The sequence below is a fragment of the Homarus americanus genome, unplaced genomic scaffold, assembly GCF_018991925.1.
Source record: "Homarus americanus isolate GMGI-L3 unplaced genomic scaffold, GMGI_Hamer_2.0 scaffold18547, whole genome shotgun sequence".
Taxonomy (NCBI): Eukaryota; Metazoa; Arthropoda; class Malacostraca; order Decapoda; family Nephropidae; genus Homarus; species Homarus americanus.
This window is the reverse complement of record NW_024725521.1, coordinates 489521-501891: the sequence shown is the minus strand read 5'-3', so window position 1 is coordinate 501891 and position 12371 is coordinate 489521. Positions and strand designations below refer to the sequence as shown.

The 12371-nt window shown below is 46.0% G+C and overlaps 1 protein-coding gene across 11 annotated transcripts in view; it reads left to right on the top strand.

Annotated features, from left to right (window-relative positions):
• LOC121865198 (UDP-N-acetylhexosamine pyrophosphorylase-like) overlaps positions 1-12371 on the top strand; it is a 97188-nt gene that overhangs the window by 22719 nt on the left and 62098 nt on the right. The window contains exon 1 of one of the 11 annotated variants that reach the window (XM_042364519.1): positions 3837-3933. The exons of the other annotated variants lie outside the window; for them this stretch is intronic. The gene's annotated coding sequence lies outside the window, so the exon portion shown is untranslated. Of the gene's footprint in view, positions 1-3836; positions 3934-12371 lie in introns of those variants that run through there. 11 annotated transcript variants of the gene reach the window in all.

Here is a 12371-nt window from a genome sequence, read left to right as displayed (position 1 = left end):
TTATCCCAAATTTGCTGCTAGCCCACACTGATTAGTCTTCAATTAGAATATGACTAATGTATGTGATCCACTGACCTATATATACTGCTAATAAATATGATGTATTTCCTTCTTGTGTACGAACCTCTGTCTCTGCGAATAGTGGCATTATCCACATGAATCTGACCTATATATAGTGTCAATGAATATGATGCATTCTTTGTGTACGAACCTCTGTCCTGTATGGCAGTGAAAAGTGCGTGTGTATATATATGTACATGTATATGTGTATGTATATATGTGTATGTATGTATATGTGTGTGTGTGTGTTTACATATATGTATATGTACTGTCAATGAATATGATGCATCTCTTTGTGTACGAACTCTGTCTGCATGGCAGTGAACAGTGACATTACCCATATGAATCTGACCTCTATACATTTATAGCTGTTAATGAATATGATGTATTTCTTTGTGTATGAACCTCTGTCCTGCGTGGCAGTGAGAAGTGATACCACCCTCAGTGTCAAGACCTGACTGAATTACTCAGAATAGGCAAACTGCCTACAAGCTCTGCCAATAAATTTGGTAAACTAAAACTACTTGTGGGTCTTGTATGGGATTGATTTACTGAAAAATGTGAATTGTTAAAAGTGTCCGGGTAATTACACGGGGGTGTAATGGTGTTGGTGAGGGTGTAGTGGTGTTGGTGAGGGTGTAGTGGTGTTGGTGAGGGTGTAGTGGTGAGGGTGTAGTGGCGTTGGTGAGGGGTGTAGTGGTGTTGGTGAGGGTGTAGTGGTGTGAGGTGTAGTGGCGCTGGAGGGTGTAGTGGTGTTGGTGAGGGTGTAGTGGTGTTGGTGAGGGTATAGTGGTGAGGTGAGGGTGTAATGGTGTTGGTGAGGGTGTAGTGGTGTTGGTGAGGGTGTAGTGGTGTTGGTGAGGGTGTAGTGGTGAGGGTGTAGTGGCGTTGGTGAGGGTGTAGTGGTGTTGGTGAGGGTGTAGTGGTGTTGGTGAGGGTGTGTAGTGGTGTTGGCGAGAGTGTAGTGGTGAGGGTGTGGCGTTGGTGGGGTGTAGTGTGTTGGTGAGGTGTGTGGGTTGGGAGGGTGTAGTGGTGTTGATGAGGTGTAGTGGTGTTTAGGGTGTAGTGGTGTTGATGAGGGTGTAGTGGTGACAGGGAGGGGTGTAGTGGTGTTGGTGAGGGTGTAGTGGCTGGTGAGGGTGTAGTGGTGTTGGTGAGGTGGGTGTGGTGAGGTGTAGTGGTGTGGGTGAGGGTGTGAGGGTGTTGGTAGGTGTAGTGGTGTTGGTGAGGGTGTGGTGAGGTGTGGTGGTGTTGGTGAGGGTGTGGTGCTGTAGTGGTGGTGTTGGTGAGGGTATAGTGGTGTTGGTGAGGGTGTAGTGGTGTTGGAGAGGGTGTAGTGGTGTTGGTGAGGGTGTAGTGGTGTTGGTGAGGGTGTAGTGGTGAGGGTGTAGTGGTGTTGGTGAGGGTGTACTGATTTTGCCGCTTACAGCGGCTAGTTTATTGTGCACCCCACACTCATCCTGTGAGCGGTAGCGCTAAAGGACCACAGAGTATGGTTTACAAAGGGTCAGAATAATTAACCCCCGTTGTCAGGATATTATGGCACTGAAAGTTACACAGTATTTCAAATACATTATTTGTTTAGTTCTATACATAAAGGGTAACTTATTCACAACTGCGTGAGTATAGGCGTGTGAGGCAGTATGTCTGGCCGCACACTTTGTTATTCACATTTGCGTGAGAAGTATTAAAGTACGTTGTGTACATGAGAACTGATGTAGTTAATAAGTGCAAAAAAGTGGATACAATCTTAATATGTCGGCTATCTTGCCATTAGGATGAAGTGTTGTGCCATTCACACACACTGTGCCTTAACCTGTCCCTAAAGGGTTCTATCTTCACACAGTCGTGGACGTAGTGTTCAAGTGTGTGGCCATATGTCTGGCCACACACTTTACATTTAGTCTTGTTCACATCTGCTTGAGGAACATAATGCCAGAGGTACTTATATCCTAACCTTAATCTAGAGGTAACAACATCTTGTTATCTAGTGATCTTGTTACTTGTTGGTGAGCCTTCAGTTACCATAATGTGAGTGTTGATAATGACAGAGAGAAGACTAAGGGGAGGGGGGGGATCTTGGTGGTGGGGAATAATAAAATTATAATGTATAAACTGTTACAAGGTTGGTGTTTTCCCGGTGTGGTGGAGGTGAGGTATGTGTGGTCGAGGTGTGTGGTATGTAGTGGAGGTGTGGTGTAATGGTGGTATAGCGGTGTGTAGTGGTGGTGTAGAGGTGTGGTAGTGGTATGGTGTAATGTAGAGGTGTGGTAGTTGTGTGATAGAGGTGTGATGTAGTGGTGTGGTAACGGTGTGGTTGAGGTGTGATGTAGTAATGTGGTATTGGTATGGTGTGGTGTAGAGGTGTGGTAGGATTACAAGTCAGACAGGATGTGACATTTATATACCTATACTGTACAGGTTCATGGGTGGAGGCCTTAAGTGTCCACATCCTCATAAGTTACAGCGTCAATATTTCTTGTTACTGAACCTGTAACATTGTACCTAACTGATCTACTTAAACTGAAGACCAATATGTATGTCCCAAAATAGCATTAAAGTTACACTGAGTCTCTACCTTAACTAGATACCTTCATTTAATATCAGTTAGGAGACAAAATTATACTGAAATACCAATAACAGTAATAATAATTAAATATCATTTGAGCAAAACAAACCCTGCCCGCAAACCGTTACCATGCCATGGTTAATATTGATAGGGGAACATATATACCATTGTGTCCATAATTACAGTGTGTAAGACAAAGTACGGATGTATTAGGATGCAGTGGCCAAGTTGATACAGCACTTGTCTCCTGTCCTTAGGGTAATTGGTTCTCATTTGGAAGCCCCTAGTCCACCAAGTTGTGAAGTGAGTACAGTACAGTAGTCGCCTTTATAGTTCGGAATTAAAGGCTGTCGAGTGCAGTACCAGCCACACTGCCTCTTTAAGTATCGATAAAGGTATAGTATTCAGTATGCTGTAGTAGCAGTGCCACTAACGGGCCAGCCTGTGGGTCTCACTTTCACAGGGGCGTAGAGGGGAGTCCGGGGACCTTAACCTCTGAATATATGGGACACACAGTAGAGGAGTGTTGAGTGCTGATGTTGGTGTTGATCAGTGTTGAGAGTTTCTTCATAGTGTTTGTATAGAGGAATGTTAGTGTTTAGTTTTGTTTAAATCAGTGTTAATTAAGAGTTCCGTGTCATGTGTAAAGTCCCGTTGGGTGTTGTGTGTGTGTGTGAGGGTCAGTTGGTGTCCCTGGCGGACTGTAGGGTGAAGGTGACACCTTACCCGTGTCTCACCGCGCTGCTCTACACCGGAAGACTAGGAACCACGTCTCCCAGGCGGAAATGGAAGTGATGGCTGGCGACCTGTGCACCGTGCCTCGCTCCAGAAAAACTCACCTCACTTGAACTTTTGGGGGAAACACACTCTAAGTACTGTAGTCCAGAGTGATTTCCTCTACATATTTGTACATGCTCCTATTACTATAGTATGTAATAAACACAGACACACACACACAGGCGCTTGCATATGCAGGTACTTTATATAAAAGAAGACTTAATATGTAATGCATATCACATATACAAGTAATTTAGGATGATGGTGGGGGGGGGGGCACCAATTAAGTTAAACAGCGTAGGTAGTGTAGTGTGAGAGTAACGGAGGGGAGGACGGCAGTAGCCAGAGATACGGGAAGTAACCTTGTAGAGAGGTAGGAGAGGCAGGTTGGTGTCCCCGGCGTAGTGTGCTGGCTGGTGGTCTTATTGTTGAGCGACCACCAGTGCTTCACACTCGCCCGCGACGTCCTGCACACCGCACCTGTGTGTCTCCGCCGCCGCCGCCGCATCAGTCTTCCCGACAGCCAGGTACTGACACTGATTCCTCCATTCTCTACTCTGGTACACTCGTCGACTGTATTTAAGGTTCCAGAGAAGTAAACAATAACAGACTTGGGTATTCATGACACCAACGTAAATATTCCTGACGCCATTGTAAATATTTATGACATTAAACTTGGATAATCCTGACACAAACTTGGATAATCCTGACACAAACTTGGATAATCCTGACACAAACTTGGATAATCCTGACACAAACTTGGATAATCAGTGACAAACTTGACGATATATGAATCAAAGCCCACAATTAACGAACGATGCTTTTGGTACGTTTCATTGTTAAGGATGAGACGTTTATCTGTCTTGTACACCTCCACGACTCACCACGACTCACCACGACTCACCACGACTCACCACCATCTCCTGAAACTAAGACTGATAATTTTGTGGTGTGTCAGGACGGAGCTCACGTGTGCCACTTGACAACCCTCCTCGTGGCCTTTCACCAGGAGCACGACCCCATTGTTTGCTCCACTCCACTCCCACTCCACCTCACTCCACTTCACTCCACTCTCATTCCACTCCCATCCCACTTGCCTCCACTCCATCCCACTCGCCTCTTCTTCATCGCCTCGACTTATACACTATTGTTATGAAAGTGTGGTAAATGTTGGTATTATCACTACCACGTTGTAATGGTGTGACGCTACTCTTCTTGGTCATAACTAGATCTTACAGGGTGTGGCGTTACTATTCTTGGTCATAACTAGATCTTACAGGGTGTGACGCTACTCTTCTTGATCATAAATAGATCTTACAGGGTGTGGCGTCACTCTTCTTGGTCATAAATAGATCTTACAGGGTGTGACGCGACTCTTCTTGGTCATAACTAGATCTTACAGGGTGTGGCATCACTCTTATAGGTCATAAATAGATCTTACAGGGTGTGGCGTCACTCTTCTTGGTCATAAATAGATCTTACAGGGTGTGACGCGACTCTTCTTGGTCATAACTAGATCTTACAGGGTGTGGCGTCACTCTTCTTGGTCATAAATAGATCTTACAGGGTGTGGCGTCACTCTTCTTGATCATAAATAGATTTTACAGGGTGTGGCGTCACTCTTCTTGGTCATAACTAGATCTTACAGGGTGTGGCGTTACTCTTCTTGGTCATAACTAGATCTTACAGGGTGTGGCGTCACTCTTCTTGGTCATAAATAGATCTTACAGGGTGTGGCATCACTCTTATAGGTCACAACCGTATCCGGAAATAATATAACATGTTGTTGTTATGACCAGACACTTAGAGAGTTGTTGTTGTTAATGATTATTTTATCATCACTAACTGTAAGAGAGGATGATCGTCAGAATATGTAAACGGGAAAAAAATATTGAAATGTTTGATGTGTACTGGTGGTGGTGGTGATAGTTGTTGTTGGTGGTGGTGGTGGTGATAGTTGTTGGTGGTGGTGGTGGTAGTTGTTGATACTGATGATAGTGGACATCAGGTAAACACAACACCAATCATAACTTGGAGGAGATGAGAGTGAAAGTGAGGGAAGCGATGAGAGAAAAGAACGGGAGAGAGTAAAAGTGTTGATGGTGGAGGAGGTAGAGGGTGTGTGGGAAGAGGTTAGGGTAAGAAACACACACACACACACACACACACACACACACACACACACACACACACACACACACACAGGTGACCCACATATTGCTACCTGGGGAAGGTCATGTGTTACAAACCTGTACAATTAGATCATGATTAAATGGTCTCACGCCGAACCCAGTCCTAATAGACCCCACCTCTGATGAACCCTGTCCTGATAGACCCCACCTCTGATGAACCCTGTCCTGATAGACCCCACCTCTGATGAACCCTGTCCTGATAGACCCCAATCTTAACAGACCCCCAGCCCCAATTTCTTAGTGTAACAAGAGCACTGTAAAATGTGTATAACATAATAAAGTACAACTTATAGTCTCATCAGAGTAATTATAATATTATCTCACAGTCCTTAAACATTTATATTTATGTGTGACTTGACCAAAGACTCGAGCATGGCTGAGTTGATGTGCAGTGAAGCCTTCGGGAGACGTGGTGCACACACACACACACACACACACACCTGAAGGAAGAAGGGTGGTGTTGGCACGTCATCACTTCTACGTCGACACGGAAACCAGATAACCTCGTCAACGCAGGTTATAGCGGGGTTGTTGCTCCACAAGGTCGTTCGTGCCCTGGTGTAGACCCCTTCCACCACCTACTGTACACTGAAAGTTGCCACCCAAGAGAAAGTGAATCCCCCGCGTACCAGCTGTGATGGTGAGAGTTGTTTAGGGTGGGTGATGTCTGTACACCAGCTGTGATGAGAATTGTACCCTGGGTCGCGTCACTCGCTTCGACAGTTGGCCAGCTGTCACGAAGGAAGATGATCAGTCAATAGCGACTTAAAGGTTAGGATTTCTAAGGTGGTGCGCTAGCCACTGCACGAAGGACCACTGAGGAGATGTAGGGGCCACGGAGCAAACACGGAGAGATGTAGGGGCCACGGAGCAAACACGGAGAGATGTAGGGGCTACCGAGCAAACACGGAGAGATGTAGGGGCCACCGAGCAAACACGGAGAGATGTAGGGGCCACCGAGCAAACACGGAGAGATGTAGGGGCCACCGAGCAAACACGGAGAGATGTACTGACAAACACGGAGAGATGTAGGGGCTACCGAGCAAACACGGAGAGATGTAGGGGCCACCGAGCAAACACGGAGAGATGTAGGGGCCACCGAGCAAACACGGAGAGATGTAGGGACCACGGAGCAAACACGGAGAGATGTAGGGACCACGGAGCAAACACGGAGAGATGTAGGGGCCACGGAGCAAACACGGAGAGATGTAGAGTTGAGGGAGTCTGTGTCTCCGTGAAAGAGAGTTAGTAAGGAGTGCAGTAGTGTACAGGGAAAGAAGTTGTTTGTGTGACAGTCAACATAAGAAACAGATGATCACCAACGTCCAGCAGCCAACACCAGGTAGGGTAGGGGGTTAAGGCTGTCTGTAGACCGTAAACCAGTACGGGTGGACTCAAAAAGAACCTGGTCCTGCTGCCTTGTGTGCTGAAGAAGGGATCTTGCCACCATCTCGGCTACGGTCGGCATCCAGCAAGCAGTACACAGAGAGACAACCTTATAGACAAGACGGGAGTAGCGCTGTCATGGTGTGACCTAGAGAGCTCAAGGTCACACAAGAGTTTGGTTAAGCAACGCGGGGAGGGTAGAGCAAGCGGGTTGTGGGCGTGGTCTCTTGCTGGTGGTCACGTCGGTGAAAGTGGTACTGGTGATGGTGGTGGTGAAAGACAAGGGTAGACTGTGTCAGTGGTGGTGATAAAAGTCAAGCTTGACCTGTGTGTGTTAAGCTCTCTTGCCCCGGTTGTGTCAGAAGTCACCCAGTGTCAAGTGAAGCAGGTCATAATCGTGTACGGGGAGCCCAGTCAGGTAGCTATAAGGGAAGAAAGTGTTGGCCCCCAAGGGAAGTAAAGGAAAGCGAGGATAAGTGTCGTATATACTCACACCGTGGACGATACTGTTACTCCTGGCATAAGAATGTACATTGCGCTACATTCCTCGCGGCTGTTAGGGAGTGAGGGTGAGGGAGGCAGTAATTGGTGAGACGACTAGACATACATTACACAGACACGTTATTAATACCTCAGAAATAATCCAAATGAAATCCAGGCGAATCAGTTCTTGAACCCCTGAATACCAAGGCGAATTATATATATATATATATATATATATATATATATATATATATATATATATATATATATTGTACACACACTACTTTGACAGTCGGGGTCATGAAGCACCCAGCACCAGCTCAATGTCTACGCCAGAAGAAAGTGACTGTGTACTGTACGAGCTGAGGGTGTAGGAACCAGTTTGTGTGTTGTGGATGTTGCGAGAGGTGTGTAATTTGTGACGCCGCGGTGTAGATGAAATAATAATAATAATAATAATAATAATAATAATAATTAACGGTTTATTGAAAGCTTGGCAGCCAGAAGGCTGAAAATATACAGTTACATATTTGGGGAATGGGTTTCGATTTACAAATAATATACAAGTAACATAAGTGATACAAATAAGATATATAATAACTAGATGGGGAAAAGCTCAAACTACAGTGCATTTCAACATAGTGACAGTGCAAGGAGTAGTGTGAGTATAGGGTGACTGCGAGTGTATCTGGGTGTATAGGAACCGGTTTGTGTGGAGGGCGAAGAGGTGTTTGTGTTGAGTGTTTATTGTGGGTGATGAATTGACTGTGAGTGTTAACTGTTTACTGGGAGTGTTAACTGTTGACTGTGAGTGTTAACGGTTGACTGTGAGTGTTAACGGTTTACTGGGAGTGTTAACTGTTGACTGTGAGTGTTAACGGTTGACTGGGAGTGTTAACGGTTTACTGGGAGTGTTAACGGTTTACTGGGAGTGTTAACGGTTGACTGGGAGTGTTAACTGTTGACTGTGAGTGTTAACGGTTTACTGGGAGTGTTAACGGTTTACTGGGAGTGTTAACGGTTGACTGGGAGTGTTAACGGTTTACTGGGAGTGTTAATTGTGGACTGTGAGTGTTAACTGTTGACTGGGAGTGTTAACGGTTTACTGGGAGTGTTAATTGTGGACTGTGAGTGTTAACTGTTGACTGTGAGTGTTAACTGTTGACTGTGAGTGTTAACTGTTGACTGTGAGTGTTAACGGTTGACTGGGAGTGTTAACTGTTGTTGTTAACGGTTGACTGGGAGTGTTAACGGTTACTGTGAGTGTTAACGGTTTACTGGGAGTGTAACGGTTTACTGGGAGTGTTAACGGTTTACTGGGAGTGTTAACGGTTTACTGGGAGCAACGGTTGACTGGGAGTGTTAACTGTGGGTGATGTTCAGTGGTTTCATGATATAAATAAAGTTTGTGTGTTTGTCTGAGCTCAGTGAAGGAAATTAGTGTTAGTAGTGGTAAACACTCACTCACACACACACACACACACACACACACACACACACACACACACACACACACACACACACACACACACACACACACACACACACACACACACACACACACACACACACACACACACACACACACACACACACACACACACCTCACCACACACACACACACACACACACACACACACACACACACACACACACACACACACACACACACACACACACACACACACACACACACACCCTCACTCAATCACACACACACACACACACACACACACACACACACACACACACACACACACACACACACACACCCTCACTCTCTTCTTCTTTCTCTCCTTTCTTTCTCTCATTCTCTTTTCTCTTATTTTATTCTCGTCGTTTACACTACTCTCTTCTCACACACACTCACTCACTCACTCACTCACTCACACACACACACACACACACACACACACACATATTAGCGTCAGATATTTCCCAGTACTAAAAGCGTAAACATCACCTTCCTGTACCATCCTGCTTCAATATCTCGAGATGATTGGTTCACTTTTCCCTGATGCTGAAGAAGTCGTCTGATTTCACCCATAGCTGATGTGTAGAGGTGACCGTGAGATATTATTAGTGTAATTTAAAGAGGAAGATGATAGTCATAGCTCCATATTCTTGCTGTGAGTGTCAAATATAACACATCTCAGTCGTTAGTTTCAAGGATTCATTCACCCATTGACGAAAATTAACACTGTAATATGGCATCTAAATCTGCCGGTAAAAGTTTGTTGGATTTAGGTGTGTAGAGTAGTAGTAGTAATAGTGGTGGTTGTTGTGAGGGGTTGTGGCGCAGAGATAAGATATTGGAGGGGTTAGCCACATGGAGGTGATAGTGTGTGAGAGGGGGGGGGTAGGAGGTGTGGAGATAGGAGGAGGGGGGGGGAACATTCCTCAGGAGTTAGCATGTCAAAGCAGGACTCCATATACCTGAGAGCTGTTTATCGTCTTGACCTGTGTGTTACGTCACTGAGATGGTCGTGTTACTTCACCAACATGGTCGTGTTACTTCATCAACATGGTCGTGTTACTTCACCAACATGGCCGCGTTACTTCACCAACATGGCCGCGTTACGTCACTATGTATTACAGGGCCGCCCTTCATGGCCAGCCTGTGGTGACACATTTAACTCTTGTAATAAGTATCAACTCCTCAACGTTCTCGTCTTTTATCACGTTAGAATAAATTAGTGTCTGAAGTTATAAAATAAAATGTCAAGAGGGAGAAAGCTGCTAGGAGTGTTACAGGTTAAGTGGGCCCCAGTCCTAGTAGACCCCAGGGTAACCATCACGGGGCCATTAATACATTAGGTTAGGGAAAGGTTGGCGCCTATTAAACTACGACTTATTAGTAGTGAGGTTCATTAGTCCCGTCATCGTGTAGCCGTGTTTGTGGTTGTCTGCATTAATGAGGAATTTTTGTAGCGACCTGTAACTGGACTCGAGGACAGCTATTTTTGTACCCAAGGTCATGATCCCATCCCTGGTTAACTGTCCCCACTGTAACGCCGTCCGTCCGTCCACCTTCCCATCTGTCCCGTTCCGTCCCGTGTCATATTTGGTCTCCCCATGATGGACTTCCCATAGATGTAAGGGATTGGTTTCACTAGTGGTGGTACAGTGTGATAATGACAGGTTCTTAGGTGTGTTGCTGGCTCTCCCCTGTCCTGGTTCACTGTGGGTATGGTTGGTGGTGGTATGGTTGTAACTGTGTCGTGGTGTGAGGTGGTAGTGACCGAGAGTGTGGCGCTAGTGGTGGTATGGTTGCGAGTACCGGTGTTAGTGGTTGCAGGTATCGGTGTTGGTGGTTGCAGGTGCCGGTGTTGGTTGTTGCCGGTGTTGGTGGTTGCAGGTATCGGTGTTGGTGGTTGCAGGTATCGGTGTTGGTGGTTGCAGGTACCGGTGTTGGTGGTTGTAGGTATCGGTGTTGGTGGTTGCAGGTACCGGTGATGGTGGTTGCATGTACCGGTGTTGGTGGTTGTAGGTATCGGTGTTGGTGGTTGCAGGTACCGGTGATGGTGGTTGCATGTACCGGTGTTGGTGGTTGCAGGATACCGGTGAGGGTGATGGTGGCGGCGGTGGGTGGTGATGGGGTCGCTGGGCTGGGGCAGGTTAAGAGTGGTTAACCTTGGTGTGTTGACAGACCGGCGGAGGAGGAGGAGGAGGAGGAGGAGGAGGATGAGGGCCTCTCGGATCCTGCTCCAACGTCTCCAAAACATTACAGTACTTACCCTCCTCCCCTGTAAGACTCACTCTCCCTTACCATCTCACTGTAGCCCAAAAATCCCGTTCTGGCCACGACGTCGGCAACGTAGACGAGAATAACCCTTAACTCCTTCGTCAGGTAAAGTCGGGTTTTCTCTGCCAATTGTCCACGCTAGTCAAATGAGGACACCAGAATCCCGTTTTCTCGGGGCTTACGACAGTGACCCGAATGGTGTGTGTGTGTGTGTGCGCTCGCGCGCGTGTGTGTGTGTGTGTGTGTGTGTGTGTGTGTGTGTGTGTGTGCCCTCCCCCCACCTTGTTCTGTCTTGGTTGGTGATATCCTGGCTTGGTGAGGCCCTCGTGAATGACCTCGTTGTTGTAGTTAAATAGTGACCCTACTCTTTACAACTGTCGTGGTTGGTGATTTGACTCTCTAAGCCGTCCAGGTATTGTGATGACTTAATCCAGGTAGAGTTATAGCCTGACTTGACCTTCCTCATAGACACTTAGCTGGCCTGGTGACTTGTTGTTACTGACCAGATTCTAGATCCTCAAAAAGTTCCTCTTAACCAAAAAGATATAAGAACCTATCTAACTGGTTGACTTGAGATAAAAACACAATAATGTCATCTAAATTATACTGAGACTCAACCTTAGCTAAATACATACACTTAGTAATTATTATGATAGAGGGTTAAGGGAGAGTGTCTTGTAATTCTCTTCTCCTAACTGGTGGCGGTAAGTGAAAGTGTCTTGTGAAGGTAAAGTCTTAGTGTTATTTGTAATGTTATATTTGAATGAGAAGTTTGTGGTTTAGCTTAAATTATCCAGTTAAGGTACACGGAATATTCACTGTACGAACCTTTGTGAATTTGGACTCGAGATTTATTAGTAAGTGACAACCTCCCGTGAAAGTGTTGTAGTTTATGACCTGGTGTAGTGGTCGAAAATTGACCCACCAGTTTAATCTCCGCCCACTGTCCTCTGCTCCTAACAACCGCACAGACTCAGACACCAGGTTCGGTTGCTAGGGTAAGAAATGTTAATGTGCCATAGCAACACCTGTTACTTATTAGGGTCTTATGATATTTGTTGAAAGAGACGTCGTCAGATGTTAGTTTGTCTGCGTCAGGTTTATAAGGAAACAGTGCGCACATATTAATTGGTTCGTTGGGTCGAAGTTGGTGTGGCTG